We start from the raw sequence: 14,448 nt of genomic DNA on the forward strand, positions 1-14,448 counted from the left end.
CGCTCAAGTTTCACGATTGTGAAATCGAAGAAATTACGGAGATCTATTTTCAATACCAGTCAGGAACTAGCAATACATCAAACTATGATCTAAAAGCTTCTTGAACATTGGCAAAATAATCGTTTACTTTGATGCTAAAATTGACTACTATATTGACATCAAAAATAGGGAAATTAGGTATCAAATTAAGGAGCATAATCAGCTCTGTAGCATACTTAACCATCATGGGTAAAACAATGCACTGCGAAAGCTATGAAAGCTGTTGTTGCGACCTCTGCAAAAACTCTCGCAAAGTATCGCGAAATCTCGTCAGTCTCAAGGGCACAAACTGCGTAAACGTGATTCTGAATAAAATTGTCGTTCGTGCCTCATTATCGCACACGCTGCGGACTGACTGATACGGAGGTGGTGTACGTGTTTGTCAATTCGTAACCTACTGCATTGGCGTGGCAGCGCAGCGACAGGCTCACAAATACGACTTCTGAAGACCTTTGCGTGAGACTGACGGTTTGATTAGTTTGGAGTTCGAGTACCAGGTGGGTATTAGTCTGTAAACGCAGGCATGCCTAAACACAGATGTTTGGGTTTTTAGAACAAAATTTGGTAATCATGTAGAAATGCACACCTACCGTTTGCTTCGCCGTTTGTCAATCAAATTTTGTGCAGCTATTGGAGATGCTAAATTGAACCATATCAGAGAGTTTTCGTGGAATTAGAAAGCCGAAAAGGTAAGAAAAATGAGAAATCGGAGTTGAAAAGTACGTCGGTCGCGAACATAGTTTCCGACGTAAGTAGTGCACCGATTTCGCAGAGAACGATGTCAACTATTATAATCGATTCTGTTAGTCTCTAATTAGCCGCTTACTACAATATCGAACTTGACTCGTGCAATACTAGTACGTGTAGCTCCTTTCTTTTTCATATTTTTTTCTTATTGTTCACCTGAGTTGAAGGCTCAAGTGAGCTATTGTGATAGTTCTTTGTTTTCATTGCCACTATCATGATTATCACTATTCAAATTATTGATACAGATTATTCATACCAGGATTTAGACATCGATCATTTCTTTAAAAATTGTGGCAAGTATTGATTTTATCATGACTAAGTTGATAATAATAATTTGAGTAGTGTTGAAAGGAATAGAATAAGGTTGAAGGAAAAGTGGAAGAAAAAGGTTAGGCTATTTAGGAGGGAGAGAGAAAGAGAGAGAAAAGAAGATGAGAAGGAAGTTGAATTCAAAGGGGATTTGTTTCTAGTAATCTACATAATTTATAGGCCTTATTTAATAAATTAAAGAGAATAGTATTACAAAAAGTGTATGTTTTACAATCATGTATTAACATTGTGGACTTCTCAAAGTGCTCATTTTACCTAAAAAGAAACATAATATTGAAATTAAAATGGTAATATGTTTTTAATTGATAAGTTCATCTTAGGGATAGTAGAAAGTAATTGTTTTCATGATAGTATTTATTTTTCCATTTCATTTTTTTTATTACCGGTATGTATACAAAAACTGCAACCCCAGTATTTGCTTTTGTTTTGTAGTAAAAATCCATTTTATTGTGCAATATTCATGATGGATAATTCCCATTTTTTCATATATCTTTTACTGTTTTGTAAACATATTATCCGTCCATCATCTAGTCAGCAAACAATGTTGACAGACATACAGTTGTAGCAGCACGTACCCCGTTAGATTGACAATAAGTCACCGGCCGAGAGAGGGAGCTATTTTTATCGGTATAATCATGTCACTCTCTCCGGACGCTCCCCGATGGCAAAAAGAAACAAAAGAGCTAATTTTTGCTGACCAGTCCTTTGACCACGGTTATGTAAAAAGGTACACGTAGGCTTATCCTATAATACTTGCCACGTAGCCCCCTTTCCCTAACATTAACCGTGGACATAGCTTTTTCTCTCACTCTGGCTCCTCAACCTCCAAAGGAGATGGACATAGACCATCGCTCTCCTGCGTCCGATACAAAAGGGAGATGTAATATTATGCTTTACAGAGTCAAGTCCATCCCGTATTGAGTCAGTTTTACATTGTACTATAATTCTTGGAGTTCATACAATACACCACATCGGTGAGGTGCATGTTTCAAGCAACATTAATTCTAAATAGTTGTGGAACAATTGTTATGAAGAGGAGTTGCCTTCCTGTCATATTTGCGGACGCTGCATGAGGCTTGCATCAAAGCTCATCATCTCGCATCTCCTCCCATCGTCAACCCCGTCGTCAACGACTAAGGATGAACTTCATCCATGTCCAGCTCTCGACGAATTAGCGTAAATTTATTGTGAATCTCCAAGTGGGATCGCATCCGTAACAATCGATGTCAACGCTATTGATGTGAGTGCCGGGCGACGACGAGGCGGCGAACACCGGTCCCGTTCCAGACAGTGCGTGTACACGTCAGCATCTCGACCCGGAGCTCATCGTGGCAGTGCGCACTGCAGTTCGCGATCGCGATCGAGGTTCCCTTGGAGAGTGACGTGGCCGCTGTTTCACCCTGGAAGCGACTAGCTGACTAGGGACTCTGTTCGGACTGTCGCGGTGGTTCGTAACTTATGCACCCTTTTATTTGTATTACCGCTCCTAATAATTATAATCACATGTATGTCCCCTCAATTTTAAGACCTCCTTTTAAACGTTTTGACCAAATATAATTTGGTGTGATTGCTCATGGAGAGTCGTAAATAACCAATACCCTGATTGATTCATATTCTGGGGGAAATACCCTATAATTATCACCTGCGTGTGATATAATGATGTACACGACAATAAAGCGTGTATAGTATTGAAACTTAAATATTCTGTTGTCAACGCCCATTATTACAATTAGTAATTGTCGAGTGGAGTCATAACTCAAGGCGTTGGAATATGGCTGTATGACGAGAGTGTGTTTGGTGTGTAGTTTGTTACACAACAAAAATAATATCTTGCCACATTAACACGCCCCGAGGCCTACCTACCAACAAAGTCACACGCAGGAGAAAATTAACTAAAACGATAAAAAAACAGACGCATCAAGATCACTTTCTTTCTTCCACATTTTACTGTCGAGCCGACATAATTATTGTGGTTAAACACCAAACAAGCGGCTGTATCACAGACTACAACGATCGATTATCATCGTTATATCGCTCTTCCATATAATCGGTCATCCATCATGCTACACCGACACAGCCGTCGATCGGCGTACTTTTGAGTCAAAATTAGCTACTTTTCTTCTGTAATTGACTATGAAAGTTCATGAAACCGTCAGATATGGTCCATCTTGACATTTCTGATAGCCACAAGAAGTTTTCATTGACAAATTAAGGAAGGAAATGGTAGGTGTGCATGTAACCGCAGCAGCGACCCCATACTGTGTTACAGCGCCCCGCGACGGGGTTAGTGTGCATGGTGTGCATTTGTACATGATTACCCAAAATTTCATGTGTGTAGTCGTGGTGCTGTTAGTGTTAGTGACTATAATAAACGTTAGGGTCTATCAGTAGTATCACTCTTATGTGTTCAGTAGTGTCTGGGGACATGCCCATCGTATCACCACAGCTCAGGCCCTATACGTGTACGAAGCTGTTGTAGTGCGTAGACCGTACGTTTAAATGTCAGGAGTATCAGGAAGGAAGTTGCGAAGTTTTTAACGTTAGACCGCGTTTCCTGAATGGACAAGGTGTGAGCCATATCATGATTTGCTATGTAATTACTAGGAAGGCTAAGTTCCAAAGAACCTACTTTAAGAGTTGACGTTGACTAAGAGGGCTTAGCGTTACTCTGGTGATTTGCTTCTGCCAAATCTGGGCGAGATGCGGGCGCCATACTTTAATGCGTAGCTAACACCACGACCAGTAGAGGGCGTATTTTACAGTGCTATATAGCGGTGATTCCTGTCCCCCTTTCCTGTCCCGTAAATATTCCCTGTCCCCCTTTCCTGTCCCGTAAATATTCAATATTGAATGATGCGCCTTTAAGCACCACCAACAACAACAACCCTTTCATTTCACCTTTTTTTATAGGGGGCATGCAGGGGAAGAAATATAACGTTACTTAGCCTGGACCTTGTTTTGTCATACAGAAGTATCATTCCTGTTTAATCATGAAATGTAACTGAAGAGAAGTCATTTATTTTCCAATATGTAGTCCCACAATTACACATCACAAGCTTGACTTTGACCTAATTTCACTGAGTTATGCTGACCGTGTTATAACAATAGGGTTTCCCTGTGCAGATGTGTGCACAGTGAAAAATGTGTTTTTAAGCAAGATTATAAGTTTAAAAGATGGTTTTCCTTTGTTATAAGAATTGTTTAGATTGCAGGAACAGTAAAATAATTTTACAAAGATTTGTATAAAAAATTTGGGTGTTGTGCCTCATATTCCTCTCAAGTACCGGTATGTATTTTCAGAATGTGTGTACCTCACATTATTAGTGGTCTGTCCTTAACACAAGGTCCTCAGGACCAGAAAAATGTGCTTGTTATAATGAAACCTTGTTATATCAGGGTTACAAAAATAATACAATACAAATTGAAATTACAATCTAGGACCACAAAAAAATTACCTTGTTATAGTGAACTTCGTCGTATCAGTGATAATTGTAGAGAGTTCACTGTATAGCCTATACAGGTATTGTTGTAACGTTTGTATTTTTCCTTTCTTTTCTTTCTGCAGGTACTGGTTGCTTTGGAAGGAGATTTATGTTGGTCTTTGTTGAAAGTACGTTTGTGTTTGTGTTTGTTATTTGTTGAATCATCTTCATCCTACATTTCATCTCATACCATTTCACCTTCATCCTTGAATATTCAGTGAATATTCACTGAGATTACATCTGGAAATTCATCCTGGAATTCACGAACTCATCCCTGAAATATCTGAAATATACCTGAAATACCTGAACTTTACCTGAAATACCTTAACTTGAACTTTACCTGAAATACCTTAACTTGAACTTGAAGAAAGCTGAGAACAGAGAACTTCTGAGTGCATGAGAATAAGACAGTATCAGAAGGAGAGAAAGTTTCAGAATCAGAGGCAGAAAGGGTTAGAGTCAAAGAGAAAAAGAGTGAAATCAAAGAGAGGAAGAGTGAGAGTTGACGAAAAAGGAGTAAAAATTAAGCAGAATAACAGAGTTTTAAAGAGTGTTTGAATGAAAGAGTGCATTCTTTAAAAGGATAGTTAAAAACTGGAAAGAGAATTGTCCTAGAGAAGGCGAGAAGTTTGCTGGAAACTTGAAAATAGAAACAGTTAATTTGAGAAAAGGTGTTTAAGAGTCCAGATTACACTGAAAGATTATTAAAGAGTGCCGTCATAAGACGAAAGCATTATAGTGTTGTAAACTAATTGGGGTAGACAAAATTTGCACCTTCAAGGATTATTTGATATTTGATATATTCTGCATTGAAAGTTGCTGCAAATAAATCAACTACAGTTGGCAAGAGCTAATAGCTAGGAGTTGAAATTTTGAAGGAATTGTTAAAAGTGTGAGAAACAATTTATGAGGTGAGGCGAGAAGTATACTAAAAATTTTATGTAAAAATATTTTTTGGTATCTTGAGTCTTGAATTTTCGTTAATTGTTAATAGGATAAAAGAATAATTGAAGAGCGCCATCTTCAGATAAAAGCATTTTAGTCATAGTAAATGAAGGGAGAGACGTTAATATTGCACCTTAAAGGGCTATTTATAAATATTGGGCTGTGAAAACAAAAGCACAATTAGTAAAAGACATACCTTTATTGCAAAAGGAGTCATCTCAAAACAGAAACATTACTGTTTCTTTAATTGTCAGTGAAGACAAAGAATAATTGGTGAAATTGAAATTTTTGTTGCGAAAGACCCTACCCTAAGAGAAAAACATATAAGGGAGACCGATTATTGTGCAGTTAAGGCAAAAGCATAATTGGTAAAATTGTAACCTTTTTTACAAAGAGCATAATCTCGAGATAAAGGCATAATTTAGTCAAATCAAATGTTAGAGAATTGAAGCTGAAATTTCTGTTGGCAGATATCGTAAAAGGAAATTGGCATAGCTTTTCTATAAAGTAGGAATTGAAGCACGTAACAGACAAAGAGTGCCACCTGTTGCTAGAAACAAGCAAACATTGTAGAAATATCCCCACCTGTTGGTAGAAACATTATATGGATCGGTGTTGCAGCTTACTGCTGGAATTTGTATTGCAGTGAAATATAGTACATGTACTGTACACATGTATTAGTGCAACTTTCAAAGCTATTCAATCCGACAATTTTGTTACCAATCGCAGTACTAGTGGAGTAGGTGTGATTCATAAAAGTATAGTGATTCAAGGAATATAACTGTGTTGATTGACAGTTGATTGATATACATTTATTTAGTAATAGGTACCATTATACTTTCAAAGATTCGAAAGCCCTGTAGTTTGACAATGGAAGCAAGTGAATTCAAGATTGTTATTGGTGATATCCTAGATATCCTCCATAGTTGTGACTTGATGAGAAATGTAGAGGTCAGTGAATGTGATGCATGTTGCAGTGTGATCAATGAAAATGAAAGCAGAGTACCATGTGAGGATTGTGGCAAGCAGTTTCATGTGATGTGTACAGGAACTATTTCTCATGAGGCTAGAATGTGTGATGCAAGGTTGATTTGGATATGTTCAGCATGTGGAAGCAATAATATTGCCCATCGCATCTTTGACAAAATTGGCATTCCTTGTCATTTCAATAGATACGAACTTCTCGAAGACCTTGGTGATGAAGATTTTCATGTTGATGTTTCACTTACATCACGCAAGAGCAACCAGAGAAAGAAACCAACGAAGATGAGACTGAAAAAGAGGTATGTGAGAAGAAAGAACAAACGTGGTGTTCTAGAAATGACAAATGTGTGTGTGGAGGAAAGAGCAAATTGTGACAGAGATGAATCAGATCCGACATTCATCTCAAATCTCACTAGGAGGCAATTTGAACCATTAGAAACTGCAGTTGATGATGGTTGGACAACTGTGAAATCAAGGAAGACAAAAGTGATTGAGAAGGCCAAACTGACAACATCCCAAACAATGACTAACAATCCTAAGACCAAGACCAATAACAAGAGCACAGTGAGATCAGTAAATGGTGTGATTCTCCAACCTGGCGTGACCTACATTGGCAAAGCAATGAAAGGCTACTATCTTGAAAAACAGAGAAGAGCCAAGACCAGCAAAGGCAAAAAATCAAAAGTAGAAACAAGGCAAGAAGAACATGGTGAACTCGTGAAGCGAAATATGAATCGAAACTTGGACACAGAACGAAATGATAGTCTGCAGGTGTATACTGAATCTGTATTGAATGTATATTCAAAGTGTGTTCAGTCACCTCATGTTATGGCAAAATACTCTGAGCAAATCTATGCAAAAACACAGAGAAGTTGGGCTGATGTGGCTAAAAGCACTCCGAATATGACTAATGGATGTTTCGTACTGAGTGGTGATCAGGCTACATGTGTCTCTGTCCTTTCCACAGACATTGAAAAAGAAGTTTGGAATGTAAACAGGCTCTATGGAGGTGGAAATGCACGGCAACCAAGAAAGAAAGGTCGTTTCACGAAGATCCGCAACAAACAAAGTGTGCCAGTGGTTAAAAATGCTGACTCACAGGTGCGTAACAATGAAAAGGTGAAACATGAAATTTTTGAAGGAGAACATGCAGCAAAGAATGAAAAGTTGTGTAAGAATGAAATATCTGACCGTGAGGACAGTAATTCCACAAATAGAGACAACACAGGCTCGAATGATATGTCCAAAGTGAAGTGTGACAGAATCCACGATATGCATGAACTAAACCCATGTTACAGCGAAACAAAAGATGTTGAAGGTGACAGTCAAATATCAGTGAATGAATTGTTCTCTGTGAATTCTACTACAAATGTAAATGTTCACTCTCCGTGTCACAAACCTGTTTCAGGTATGCAAAACATGTGTGTTCAAGTTTGTAATGAATCAATATTCCTGCCTGAACGTGAAAAAACTATTAATCCATCTGATTGCATAGTAATAAATGCTGGTTCTGCAAATAGTGTTGACCACCATAATTCATATGATGTTCAAGAATCGTCTGTACTTATATTAGATGGTGAACCAGCTGCAAATGATTTAGAGACTGAAGAACGTGTCTGTAAGCCTGTTTCTCTTTCAGATTCAGAATATGATAGAAGGCAATCATATCCTCTGACTAAAACAATCGCACAAGGAAATTTTAATCAAGGTGATCAACGATTTGGTTATACTGCTGGCAAACAATGTGCATGTAATTCTATTGTGGCAGTTCTCTACATTCAAACAAAGAATGGAATCGAAATGAGACCTCGTGATCTTGATCAGATTCTGACACTTGGGAATGAGTTGTATTATTACATAAAGAAGGATTCACAACTGAATGAAGAGCTTGTAATGATAGATGAATTACCGAAGGAACTTCATATTCTGGATGAAAAATTTCAAATAACCTATGGTGAATCGAAATATGGAGTGTTGGAAGGAGATCAAAACAATTTGTCAAATTTTGGTGCTTTGCCATTGAGTCAAGCATTAGAACAAGAACTGTGCCGATATGATGCATGTCTTATGAATTTTGCTGAGAGTACATTTGCAATCATTAGGCATCACAGTGGTTATTATGTGTTTGATTCTCATTCCAGAAGTCATGATGGATACTTGGTACAAGATGGATGCAGTGTCTTGCTTAGCATTTCATCATGGCAAGGTATACAGGTACACTGTTTGAATTTGGCAAAATCTATGGCATGTGATTTACGTACTACTCAGTTTGAATTAACCGGTCTGGCAGTAGAATTCAATTCTAAGAAAAATGTATTGACAACTAGTGGCTCTAAGAGATCAAAGACCCTAAATACTGCGTGTGGGAATATAAATGATCAAAACAGCGACTATTCGCAACATTGTCATCATATTGAAAGAAATCTGAGTTATAGTGATGAGACTCAAAATGTAACAATAAAGGAAACCAGAGTTAATGTAAGCAGTGATGACTATGGAAGTGAGAATGAAGTTGAATTTGTTTCACTTGAAAAGACAACACAAAGAAGAGATAGAAACTTCAAATTTGCACCAATTACATATGTAGACAAGCAGTGTTTGTGCAATAGATTAAATGTCAATTACTGTGGCGCAGCCAGTGAACCAGTGGAAGATACAAATGAAAATTTGTGTATGAGGAAACCTGTAAATATCAAGAGAGTTATGGGTGATGGCAACTGCTTTTACAGAAGTATTTCTCATGTAGTTACTGGCAGTGAAGGAAACCATTTCATGCTCAGGAAATCCAATGTGGCACATTTACTGGAAACGGGTGATTTATTTAAAAATTTAATTAACACAGTGAAATATCAGAATGTCAGGGACTTTGTACTTCAAGAGAAATTGATGGATTTAGGAACATGGGCTGGTCACACTGATATTAGTTCAATGGCACATATGCTAGATTGTGATATATATGTGTATGATGATCGTACAAAAAATTGGCAAATTTTGTCTGCAAGGAAACCGGGGTACTATAACAAGGTAACAACTGAAAGAGGCATATATATTGTGTTCACTGGAAGCAATCATTTTGATGTAGTTGAAAGTGTAACTGCTGTTCAGTCTAGTACTTTGGATGAAAAATTAAGTGTGTTTCATGTGAATTCAGATGCAAATGTGGAAAGTAAAAAAGAAAGTCATCATGAATCATCTAAGGCTACCGAAAACTTGACATTGAAGAAAGGCAGTGTTAGAGTGAAGAAAATGATGTCCAAACAAATAATGGTGTCAAACTTGCAAGAGACACAAATTCCATTACAAAACACATGTCAACAGACAGTAGTCGATGTTGATGCATCCGAGGTGAAGCAAGTGGGAGAAATTAAAAAGATTAATCTCATGTACACACCTGTGAATAAATTTGACAGAGAGAAGTTTTGTTGCAAATTAGGCATAAAGGTTAATGACAAATGTAGCAGTAATGATGTGCCAAAAGATATGGTGGAAAATGGTAATATTACTGTCCTGTCACAACCATTAACTATCTATAAAATTAGTGGTGATGGAAATTGCTTTTACAGAGCTATGTCATATGTCACATGTGGCAAGGAAGATTCACACCGTGATGTTCGAAAAGCAACAGTTATGCATATTTTACAAAACAAGCAAGATTATGTAAGCCTTTTAAAATCAGGATACACAGATGTTGTAAAATACATTGCAAAGGAAAGAGTATTCAACAATGGCACATGGGCTACAGAATTGGAAATAATGGCGTTATCAAATCTACTAGATACTGATATTTATACATATGAAGAAAACTGTTCAAAATGGAAATTATTTGGTGCAAGCAAACTTCAGTTTGGAATTGTTACATCACAAAGAGGTGTTTACTTGCAACACACAAATGGCAATCATTACGATGTTGTAGAGTCTGTATGTCCAAGGATCCAAACATTAAGTTCATGCCAAAACTTGTCAAGACCACAAAACATTACCGCTATGGAAACGCCTGTGACAAGAAAGAGAAGACTCACAACTGAGAGAAAAGTTACGAAACAAGTCGGTGATTGTCAAATAAATGTATTGAACAATGAAGTTTTAGAGGATGACATTGAACGTGCTGTTAAAATGAGTAGGGATACTGAAGAATCTGAAGAAGTTGAAACTACAAGGCAAACTACAAAAAGGAAAAAACAAAGAAAAAAAAGTAATGCAAATATTACCAGACGAAAAAATAGAGATCGAATGAGAGCACAGAGAGAAAAGAAAAAAAATGAGCAAAGACAGTTAGAAATAGAATGTTTATCAGATGTTCAGCCTTTTCTATTCCGCAAACTAAAAAATGCAGCTGCAAAGAAAGTAAAATATCAAACAGATGAACCTTACCGGTTCGAAAAGAGAAGAGAAATTAAGGAGAGACAAAGAAACAGGTACTTGTTCGATCCTACTTACAGAGAAAATGTCAAGAGAGCAATGAGCAGAAAGATGAGAGCTAGATATCAACGCAATGCTTTATTAAGAGAAAAAATCAAGAAAATGATGAGGACAAAGATGAAAGCTAGATACCAAAATGATGCTTCATTTCGAGAAAAAATTAAGAAAAGGATGAGAACAAAGATGAAAGCCAAATATCAAAACAGTGCTTCATTCAGAAAAAGGCTGAAGACAATGAGGAAAGTAAACTATGGGTGCAATGTTCTACATAGAGAAAGGCTTAAGAAAATGAGGAAAGCTAGATATCAAAACAATGCTTTATTCAGAGAGAGGCGTAAGAAAATTATGAGGAAAGTTTCAAACATTAAGTACAAGACAAATTTTTTGTACAGACAGCAGGTTGCAATGAGAAACATGAAACGAAAAAAACAAGAAAAAATGAATATGAGAAATTGTGACCATGTTTTGAAAAAATTTAGGGAAATTGTTTCACACGGCCCTGAATATGTATGTTGCGTATGTTTGAAATTATTATTCAAGAATCAAGTATTGAAGTGTACAAAAGCAAAATATAACGATTTGAGGTGCTTAAAGGAGGAGTATTTACATACATGCAGCGATGACTGTGATATTGACTGTCAAATAGTAAAGTCATCAAGAAATTTTTTATGGGTTTGTTACACTTGCCACAGGAAATTATTAGCTGGTAATATGCCTGCTGAAGCTAGCAGAAATAATTTAGAATTACGTGCTATTCCTGCGGAACTTGGAAATCTGAATCAGTTGGAAACACATTTGATTGCACTAAACATTCCATTTATGAAAGTTTTGAATTTGCCTAAAGGAGGACAATATGGAGTGCATGGCCCAACAGTTTGTGTACCTTCACGCACAAATGAAACTGTAAAGATATTACCTCGACCGGAGACTGATGATCAATTAATTCGCGTAAAGCTAAAGAGGAAACTGTCATATAAAGGACATTATGAATATCAGTTTGTCAAGAAAAACAATGTCCTAGCTGCATTGGAATATTTGAAAAAGAATAATAAGTGGTATTCTGATATTGCTATTGATAGCGAATGGGACTCTGATTTATCAGACAAAAATAGTAAAACAGCTTGTGGTAAACTATTTGATTTAAGTGAAACTAATGATGATGATGATGATATAGAGGATGATCAAGATGGACGATTACAAGGCATTCAGTTGGGCACATGTTTGCAGAAGGTCGATATGAGACAAGAAGTGCTTGATCAGTTTTTTGATGATATTATATGCTGTGCTCCTTGTGAAAAGAATAGTCCTGTGTCACTATTGATGGATGAGAGTAATGAGGCAAAATGTTTTCCTGCTCTGTTTCCAACAGGCCAGCCAACATTTCATGATACCAGGTACATTAAAGTAACACTTGGTCGTTATTTGCATAATCGTTTGATGCATGTAGACAACAGATTTGCAAAAAATACAGAATATATTTTCTATGCTCAGTGTATTTATGAACTGCAACAAATACTTTCTAGTGTTTCTATAGCTGTCAGAAAAAGCTCAGAGAAAATAGATAATTCCACATTGATGCGATGTTCAGATCTAAAGGATGCAAGAAAACTTCATGAGATACTGGATTCGAATAAAGGATATAAATTTCTGAAACAAATACGAGGAACACCTCCATACTGGCAATCTACACAGAAAGATGTATTAGCAATGGTTAGACAACTTGGAAAGCCTACATGGTTTGCATCATTTTCATCAGCTGAAATGAGATGGCCTGAAGTTATTAACACATTGCTAAATCAACAAGGTGATGGGAGAAAAGCAAGTGATCTGGATTGGACAGATAAGTGTAATTTATTAAAATCAAATCCAGTGACAGTAGCTCGTATGTTTGATAAACGCTTTCATGCATTTTTGAACAGAGTGATTCTTTCTGAGGCAGAACCTATTGGCAAGATAATTGACTATTTTTACAGGATTGAATTTCAACAGAGAGGATCTCCACATACACACTGTTTATTCTGGGTTGAAAATGCACCTAATTTGGGTGTCGAGAAAGATGAAACTGTCATAGATTTTATTGATAAGTATATTTCATGCAACATTCCATGTGAGGATGAAGATGAAGAACTGTATGAAATAGTGAAGAATGTTCAGCTTCACTCAAAGAAACATTCAAAATCATGCAAGAAAAAGGGAACCTCCTGTAGATTTAATTTTCCAAGACCACCTTCTGAGAAAACATTTGTTGTGAAGCCTGATGATAATCCAGAAGTTACAGATGAGGCTCAAGATGTTCTGTCTGCAGTAAAGAATTCATCATGTGTGGAAGGCAAATATGATAATGCTAGGCAGCTCTTTGAAGCTCTTGGGATGTCTCAAAAGGAATTTGAAGATGCCTATAATGCTGTAGCTACAAAAGAAGATGTAGTCATGAAAAGAGATCCAAAAGATATATGGGTTAATCAATATAATTCATTCTTACTCAGAGCTTGGAATGCCAATATGGATTTGCAGTATATAACAAATGAGTATGCCTGCATTGTTTATGTTGTGTCATACATGTCAAAAGCAGAAAGAGAAATGAGTTTGCTCTTGAAAAATGCTGAAAGTGAAATGAGAGAGGGCAATGAAGATGCTCGAAAGAGTATGAAAGAAATAGGACATGTGTATATGCAAAACCGTGAAGTTTCAGCACAAGAAAGTGTGTATCGTGTTTGTGGCCTGAGATTGAAAGAGTGCTCAAGAAAAGTAGAGTTTATACCTGTTGGACCAAACCCTGTGAGAATGAGTCTACCACTGAGTGTTATTCAAAGCAGACGAGACGATGATGATAGGAGCCCATGGATGCCAAGCAGAATTGATAAATATAAAGCCCGACCTGATGGTTTTGAATTTGAAAATATGTGTTTAGCCACATTTTGTTCAAAGTATAGACTACTCAGTGAATCTGATATAAAGGGTAAGAAACAGAAACAGAGTGTGTTTAAATTGAGAGATCAGCTGGGCTATATACAAAAAAGAACAAGAACCAATGATGCTGTAGTGAGATACCCTCGTTTTTCACCGACTGTAACCCCAGAAAAATATTATCAGAGTATATTGCAACTATTTTTGCCATATCGTACTGATAAACAGTTAAAACCTGACCAATTTTTGACATATGAGGAATTTTATCAAAATGGATCTGTTCGAATGTTTAATAAGAATTTGGAAAGTGTCAAAAGTATTGCCAATGAAAATCTCAGGCAGTATGAAAAAAACGCTGATACAATTGATCAGGCACAAGAATATCTTGAGAAATTTGGTGCACAAGAAGATGCATGGGGATTACTCTGTCCAGAAACAGAAGTTGAAAGACATGAAACAGCTAAAATCCATGTAGAAGTTGAAGATGCTGACAATGAGTTTAGAATCCCAGATCTTGAATCTAAATCTCAGGAGAAAGAGTCATATGGCATAGAATTTCGATCATGTAGCATTTCGAGAGAAGACAGTAATGTCT

At 36.8% G+C, this 14,448-nt stretch overlaps 1 long non-coding RNA gene across 1 annotated transcript; it reads left to right on the top strand.

Moving 5' to 3' along the window:
• Positions 1–407: 407 nt before the first annotated feature.
• On the top strand, positions 408–14,430 carry LOC139735953 (uncharacterized). Its single transcript, XR_011711233.1, has 5 exons — positions 408–536; positions 4,682–4,726; positions 6,716–6,826; positions 7,495–7,628; positions 8,669–14,430. It is a non-coding gene; the product is annotated as an uncharacterized lncRNA (long non-coding RNA).
• Positions 14,431–14,448: the final 18 nt, after the last annotated feature.

The sequence above is a fragment of the Diadema antillarum genome, unplaced genomic scaffold (assembly GCF_040938485.1).
Source record: "Diadema antillarum isolate AM-2024a unplaced genomic scaffold, OU_Dant_1.0 seq00000613_RagTag, whole genome shotgun sequence".
Taxonomy (NCBI): Eukaryota; Metazoa; Echinodermata; class Echinoidea; order Diadematoida; family Diadematidae; genus Diadema; species Diadema antillarum.